The 8818-nt window shown below is 41.9% G+C and overlaps 1 non-coding gene across 1 annotated transcript; it reads left to right on the forward strand.

The window, feature by feature from the left end:
* The first annotated feature begins 295 nt into the window (after positions 1-295).
* LOC131694362 (U6 spliceosomal RNA) lies at positions 296-399 on the forward strand. Its single transcript, XR_009306476.1, has one exon. It is a non-coding gene; the product is annotated as a U6 spliceosomal RNA (small nuclear RNA).
* The last annotated feature ends 8419 nt before the right edge of the window (positions 400-8818 follow it).

The raw sequence follows: 8818 nt of genomic DNA on the forward strand, positions 1-8818 counted from the left end.
AAACTTTTTATAATCAAAATTAAAAAATTGCATGAATGAATAAATAGACAAATAAAAAATGAGCAAATGAATAAATAAATAAATAAATAAATAAATAAATAAATAAATAAATAAATAAATAAATAAATAAATAAATAAATAAATAAATAAATAAATAAATAAATAAATAAATAAATAAATAAAAAAACAAATAAATAAATAAATAAACAAATATCTATTTGTTTATTTAAATAAATTCGTTAATCAAGAAAAAAAACCATTAAAAAATTACATCAGTAAAAAAGGTGAATGGCATCCTAGCTTGGACTAGACATATGCTAAAATTCGAACGATACAGAGAAGATTAGCTCGGCCCTGCTCAAGGATGACACGCAAAGACGTAAAGCGTTCCACATTTTGGCTACCCGAGCTGACATTCCCGGGGAATTCGGCTGGATACCGATCGGCTGGCGATCGCGCAGAGAACCCGCATACCTGTCCCGTGCACCGTCATTCCATTATACATTCCCCAAGAGGCCCGAGAGGTCGGAAAGAAATTAAACTATTTTATACAAAAAATGCCGCCTCCGTTCCTGATAATGGGCGATTTCAACGCACATCACCCCGCTTGGGGATCAAGCCGCTCTAGCCGTCGCGGCAACAAAATTGTGGAAGGCGTTGAGAACATCCTTAACGACGTGTGCCCAACCTTCGCCAGAGGAACTGTCCGATCATAGATAGGGCTTCTATGGTTCCCTGGAGGCTGTCTCTGGTCCGTCTTGCTGGACTAATGCAGCAGCGATCACCATCCCATTAAAATTACCCACAACGCAGTCCACTCCCCGACTTCTTCCCAGCGGCGACGGTGGCTGTATAAAGCGGCCGATTGGACCAACTTCGGCGAAGTGTTCGACCCACAAAAAACCTACACGCCGGATGAGCTTGTGGAAATCATCCACTCTGCCGCTGAGGCAAGCATCGCCTGGACCAGTGGAGCCCCCCGCGGAGAGTGGTCTACTGGTGGAGCCCCGAGGTCGCAATCGCTGTTTGAAACCTGCGACGAGCCGCTCGAACCGTCCGAAGAACGCTGGCCAACAGCCCGCTCTGGGCTACCAGGTCTAACATTTTCCGCCTGCTCCGGAACGACACATGAAACGCAGTCTCCGAGGCCAAATTCGCAAGTTGGAATGCATTCTTGGACGGGATCGCCCACATAGAAAATCTGGCGACGAGTGAACACACTTAGTGGGAAAAGGCGCAACGCCAGATTCGCGTTAGAAATGAGAGGCGCTGCAACCCTTGAGCCACGCGAAATCACCTGGGAACTGGGACGATATTTTTCTTCCCTTTCTGCGACCACTTCACTGCCTTCCGAGTTCCCGACAAGGAGATGCTTACTCGAAGCCATTTCCGTGACATTCTCTCCCTATTCATCACCCGTATGGAACCAGCCCTTTTCTGGACAAGAAATGACAGACGCCCTCAGCGAGGGTCTAGGTACGGTCATCAGAATCAACAACTTTTAATGAACCTCACACCGGTGGGTAAAAGAGCACCCCTCCAATGCTTCAATCCGATCTGGGAGGGCGAACCCTATCCGTAGTCGTGGAAAACGGCCCTCGTCCTTCTGATACTCAGGGAACCCGGACGGCCAAAGACTTTCGGCACAGCAGCCTACTCCCCTGTACCGGAAAGACCCTCGAACGGATGGTCAACAGTAGGCTAATCACAACCCTTGAGCAACGCCAGTTACTGGGCCACCTGCAACATGCCTTTAGGAAAGGTAAGGGTACAGGGTCCTAGCATTTCTGGGGAAAGTCCTAGACCAGGTAGAGCGGAACGACCTACACACCGACATCGTCGCATTAGGCATAGACAAGGCACATAACACCGTATGCCGGAGGGCAGCTCGACCGCTGAAGAATCCTCGGCCATTGCATACAACATGTCCTCGAAAACTGCCAATTCCAGGTCTGAGTCGGCGACACCGAATCCTAAATATTCTCAGAGAAAAACAGAGTACCCCAGGGATCTGTCCGGGCGGTCATCATTTTCCTCACTAGCATGGAGACGATATACGTCACCCTCCCCAAAGGGATCCTCGTATTCATTTAGGCGGATGACATCATGCTGGCCGCGACCGGGAGGACCAAAGGCCGTACCCGTATAAAGTTGCAAATTGCAGTTAACATATACATATAGGCAACCCACCATCGAGCCACTGACCGGCTAATCTGCACAGCGGACACCTCAATTTCTTAGGAAGATCGCCCTTGTGCCCCTCCGGCGGGCGCTAGAAGTCCTCGAGCGTACGTCAGAAGATGACGACTCGGCAACGATGAGAATAGTCAGAGAGGTTACGTCGAATTCTTTGGATCCCCCTACCACCCCTAGCCGAAAGCACCGGGCATGGCCTCGACCATGGAAAACCAGATTGCTGCAAATCGACAAAAGCCTGTCCCAAACGATTCGGGCCGGAGGATCGCCTGTAGTCGCCCGTTCTGCCTACAATCAAGTAGTGAAGCGGCGATTCTTGAATCATACTCGGATCGACACCGATGGATCTAGAAAGATGTCGCGAGGTCGAAATCGGAGTCCACGATGGCGGGATAGGCTCATCCCTCCGCCTCTCGACAGAGTGCTCGATCTTTTCCGCCGAAGGAGCAGTCATCGCCTGGAGCTGGATGACACAGCAATCACGGTCTGTACCGAATCCTTCTCAGTACGCCGCGCGCTTGAGAGCAGACAGTCCCGATACCCCTTTGTCCATGCCATCGAGATGAACGCCGATTCATTCACCGCGCTATACTGGATACCCGGACACTGCAGCATCCGGGTGCAGTGGAACATCGAAGGAGACCACCTGGCACCACTGGGTCGGAGAGCCAGGATGACCATAACCAGAAAGTTCGAGCCGTGGACATCAATCGGCACTTCACAGAAGTTCTTAACAATAACTTCATAAATTACTATCTGGCATCCCGGGGGACGTCTGCCATAAATGAAGAGGATACTCGTAAAATGGCACGACCTCCCGGACTAGAAGAAACAGAAAGTCCTGTCCCAATTGCGGACCGGACACACGAAGATCGCGCACGCCCACAGAACCTCGAACCTATCACCCTCTATCTACACCACATGTTGGACCAGGACAACAGTGGAACACATCATCTCCAACTGCCGCGAGCTCGAGGTCCTTCGGGCAAAATACGACATCCCGCCCTAAATCAGTGATGGTCTGGCCAACGATTCCGTAAGGGAATAAATCGTGCTAAACTTACTTAAAGATGCCGGTCTCTTCGACAATATCTAAGTAGGAACCCATCACGACGACACTAGCATGGGCCCTCTGCCACACCACTCGCCAGTGCTGGAGAGGTCGCCCATGGCCCAACAAAACCAAACAAGAGGAACTCCAAGCCAGTTCCCCTCTTCCTGGATAGGTTAGTCGCCCGTAGTCTGACGTTAAACCAACAATGGGCCCTCTGCCAGTACATTCCAGTGCCGGAGAGGTCACTCATTACCCAACACAACCACCAAACAGCGATAACTCCAACAAAGACGCAGAATGGCCCCTCTGGAAAAATTCAAATCTGAACTAAAAAATTTGCTTTCATTTACCGTCACTAAATTACAAGTATGAAAACCTGTAACATAATCGTGTTAATGTCTTTAGAAGAGCCTACCCGTACCACTGAGAACTGACATACAAGTATTGTTTTCAATGTGTGTAAGAAATACAACTGTCATTTCGAAATGCCTCTAGCAAGCAGCAACTTGCCACCAGTCGGCGCTACGATCGGTCGGTAAACGCTATACACACATTGCGTACAAACTTGGATACAATGGTGATTTACGCACGCGAGCCTGTATGTAGGTAATGGTGATTTTCAACGTATTTTCATTGAAATGTTTACACAGGTTTTTCGAGATGCTCTAGCTTTCATGTCTGTTCTCTGTGCCCGTACTTCACATTGTCTATCCAAAACATTAAAATCTGGCATCACTGGTAGAAAACACTTTCCCTGTACCACCTACATACACGGTAGGGATCGGTGAGCCTCTGGGAATGACAAACATTTCTACGAAATCCGTCCGCTTCCGCGACGTATCGCAACTCACTTTTTCCATAAGTCCGCCAGGCTTATGAAAAAAGTGAGGCGTGACAGGCTGTACCGACAGAACGTATTACTGACCAGGGGCAAGGTTTATAATTTTTATCGTCTTTCCGGTTGGTTGCCATTCTAGAATATGCTGTCTTTTGTCTGTATATAAAAAAGTATGCCCCCCGGTCGCAGAGGAAGGTTAGCAAACAATTCCGAAATTACTCATGCATGCTGGAAAAGTCAAGCACCAGCAATTCATTCATATTTCCTACGGACATATTTTGTTTTGTTATTTTGGATACTGTATTGTTCAATTCAAGGGAACATAAGAGCACAGCGATAACCAATAAGCCGCCATGCAATGAAAACGATTGAAAAGTAGATCCACTAGGAGAAAAAGCATAGTGAAAGAAAAATATAAAATTTCTTTTAGCTATTATTCATCCCACAATGCGGCTCCATTCACGAAGCAGCGAACCGTCGAAACTTTTCATTTATGTTTGCACCATTTTTCCTCGGAAAAACTACACTCACCTGCTGCTTCTGCGAGATTCAACAATTTGCCTAGTAATTTTTCGTTGAGTTTCGCTTTGTTCCGAACGGAGCCCGATTCGGTGCATTTTGTCCACCTCCTCCAACGGGACCCACGGAACCGGGCTCTTTATTGTAGGTGGTGCACATTTGTCGGAAGAAAATGAAAAGTAGTACGCTTTCTTGAATTATGCTGATTGCATTTGTTTGACTCTTTTCGTGGCGCGAAAACCGGCGTCCAACTTTTGTTTGAATATTGGCTAGCGCGCGCTGCTGCGTTGGTGCTTTTGCTAGCGTCAGCGTCACTGCTATGAAAACGAAGGGACTTCGGGTTGTTGGTGGTGGAGATGGTGGGCGAGACCACCGTAGTCAGTAGTTTACATTTATTTATTCGGAATAGTTTCAGTGCTGTTTTTTGAAGCTTTCCATTCTGTTAGCGTCGTTTCTTTGTTCGAGCTTAGTTGTGCTATTTATAGTAGACTGCAAGACGAATTCAAATTGAAAAGATAGTATTGTTTCATTACTAATTTAAACTGGTTTGTTGTTTGCTTTCGTTCACGTCTCTCCGTCAACAAGGAAAACATAGCTTGTCTAGAGCAGTACTGCGGTAGTTGTTCAAGTTTCGACGTTCCATGTTAGAGAATAATAGGAAAACTTGTAAATGAATATTAAATTTACCGTTTGAGTGTGGGCATCATTTGAATAGCAGCAAGAATAATAGAATAATACGCTTCCACCAAATTAGGTATGTGATGAACTGTAATGAAGAAAATTATATTCTTCGACAAGTTTCAAGTATTTTGACATCTTTCAAGTGCCGGCAGATCACGTTGGTAGTATGGGTAATAGTACCCATTTGAAAACAATTCAGAGGGAATTAACCACTCGACAATTTGGAACAAACCAAAACCTCGTAGGGTAAAGAGCCTATTTTCACCACACGGAGGAGGGTGACTCATTAATTCATTAACTATTCCGTCTATAATCAATTACGGAAACCGATTCATCACAATTTCAACGAAAAATATTGTTGATATTTTGGTTTCGTCTAGTTGATACGTTAACCGATTTGAACTGCATTTGATATTCAGTAATATGGACGATTTCCCTACGATTTTGAGTTTTCTTCTTTTGCTACATACGCTCGAAAGTTTCAAAAGGACATTCAGCGTGCGATGGAACCTTTCAGCAGGTAATGAAATAGTTTTCTGAAGACTTTCTCTATTTGCAGTTATGAATTGATTTCTTTTCGTGCAGAATTGAACTACACAGATTGCTTCAAATGTGCATCGAAATATAATCATCATTTTGTTTCCCTGGTAACTAAACCCGAATCATGCCGTGAAGAAATATCTTTACAAAAGTTTGAATTTTGTACGGAAGTATCTTTACAAAAGTTTGAATTTTTCACGGACAATGTAGTAAAACGAGCAAATATATAAAAAAATATCTAATTATTCAAACAGCTCACATTCAAAATGGCGCAATTATGCGTAAGATTTTTTCGCCAATCTAGTAGTATTTGGATTAAACTTAATCGAGTTATAAGAGTTTTCACTGGGACGGATTAGGAACACGATCTTTTTCAAATTTGAAAATTGAGAGAATCGCGGTTTTTTTACATTGGGTCTAAATTCTATATAACTGTTATTTTTTAGAGTACATGGATCTATCTACGCTAAAATATGACCCTGACCTGGGTTTATTAAGAACATAGCAAATTTGATACGAAACAATTTGAATCACTAATGTCCGAAGATTTTGTTTCCACGCGCGACTTTTAATCAGCCAAGCAGAATTAAAAACACCTCTACCTTTGACAGCTAACAGTGTTGCCAAACCTTAGCAAATACACGAAACATTTGTGCCAACTAATGCAGAAATTACTAGAGAATATTATGATATAGCATAATGCCCTTGATAACGGTTTCTGAAAATTTGACTTTCGGCCAGCTTTTTCGGTCAAATTCTCCTCTGTGCCTCGGTCCATGGGAACACTCTTAATTTCAACAAATTGTTTTTCTTTGGATATATATCTCTGGTAATGTCGACAATGGAACCAATCAGCGAGATGATTGTTGAAGGATTTGTTCAATCAATCTAGAAAAAAATTAGTTTTTGGCGGCCGTGTTGCCAAATGTGCAACTTTTTAGTTCTAAAAAAAGTACATTTTTCTCGTAATATATATATATATATATATATATATATATATATATATATATATATCGTTTACTACGGGCCTTTTTGATACATAAAATTTCATTATACCTACTTTGCTCGATCGGTTTCTGGCACTCTCTTGGGTTAATGATGACATGCTTCTCAGCATTCTGTTTAGATACTTTCCAGGATCCTGATCGAAGATTTCCTAGCATCCCAATGGAATCTATTTCAGAATATCGATTGAAGCCTTACCCGTATTTCTACGGTTTTTTCCCTGAATTGTGCGTAGGATTCTAAAGAAAAGCTTTTCAAAGGTCTGGTGGAATCCTTCACAAGGTAGGATTCTTCTGAATATTATGATTTATTCAAGATGCTTAAATAATCATGTTCATATTTTCTATGTAATCCGAATTCAAATGAAGATCCTGTTCTGAGTTCCAGTGAATTTTGACAAAATATTGCTCTTCTCCTATTATCCCATTCAACAATTGATTCCTGCTCAGAATTCCAATGGCATCTTTAACCCCTTCATGTCCGTGCTATAACTTTCGATTGAGCCAAGATTTGCTCACAAAAATAAGTAAGACTAGTAAACGTGACTATTACCTTTCATTTAAGTACTAATAGTTACAAGGATCTGAACAGGAGTTATTGCAATTAGTCTGATCGGATTCCGATGTAGCAGTGCTGCCAGGGGCAGTTTACGTTGACGACGGAAAATGAATTTTTCATATATCTTCGTCATGTTTCAATATTATTGAAAATTGATAAAACTTATCAAGTTCAACTGTTTTTGGCAACGATTTCTGTGCGATTGGGCTATTGTAAATATTCTATGTGAATTGTATTGAGAATTGGAAGGTAAAAATTGAGAAACTTCTAGTGCTACGAGGGAAGTACCTATAATTCTGAAAAAAAGCCTTTTCATGTTTTTCAACCCCACCGTTTTCAAGCAAAAATGGTTTTGAAACCTTACATGCACTAGAAAAAAGTTGGGTATGAAAAGATCAACCCCTTCATGCCCATGTTGATGAAAAATAAGCACGTTTCTAAGCGTCTATAATTTTTGGTTTACACAACGTATGTTTACAACGACTAGTAGGGCTAATAACTGGGACTAATATCTCTGATTTGAGCACTAACAGTTATAAATACTATCAGTAAAACAGAAGCTTTCACAATTAATCAGCTTAGGTTCCGCTGAAGCAGTGCTGCCAGGAATAGTTTCTGTTAATGATGAAAATGAAATTTTGGAATATTTTCGTAACCTGGCAATATTATTGAAAACTGATAAAACTTTCTAATTTCGACTGCCTTCGGGTACCTTTTTCATGCAATTGGACTAGATCGGATGGTAAATATTGGGCAGCTTCTAGTACTGTGAAAGAAGCACCTATCTTTATTAAATGAGGTATTTCGCTTTTTATGACACCAACAGTTCTAAGGAAAAATAGTTTTGGAACCCTACATGCGATTAAAAATAATTGGTCAAGAGATGGTTAATAAGATTTTGATAAGAAATCTGGCAGTCACTGAAGGTGAATTTCAGTCAGTTGGAAAGTTAATGAATAAGGGTGGCGTTGAATCTGAATGTTGGTTTCGTTAAATTCAAACAGAAATAGGTAACTGATTTTGAAATTTCGCTGCACTGATGGTGACAAACATGAGTAGAAGAGTTTGCTTGATGATCACCTGACAATTCGGTACGACATTGGTCAACTAAATGATGCTACAAGGACAAGAGCATGGATCTTTTTGTGTAGGTAATGAAAATTAACGATGAAACGTCTACTTGTTCAATAATGAAAAAATAATTAGAATCGGTCAACAAACCATTAAAATTGGACCTTTTGAAGTAAACACTCCGACTTTTATCCATTTTTTTAATTTACACATTATATTTAATGTTTGGTAGACAACCCTATTTTCATATTTTTTTCAGTGTACCATATAAATAACACCTTTTATACATTATATTTATGTAATTAAATGGTCAGGTTTTCCTTTAAAAACCGCGGCACGTATAAACGATCTAAATA

Source organism: Topomyia yanbarensis, chromosome 3 (assembly GCF_030247195.1).
Source record: "Topomyia yanbarensis strain Yona2022 chromosome 3, ASM3024719v1, whole genome shotgun sequence".
Taxonomy (NCBI): domain Eukaryota; kingdom Metazoa; phylum Arthropoda; class Insecta; order Diptera; family Culicidae; genus Topomyia; species Topomyia yanbarensis.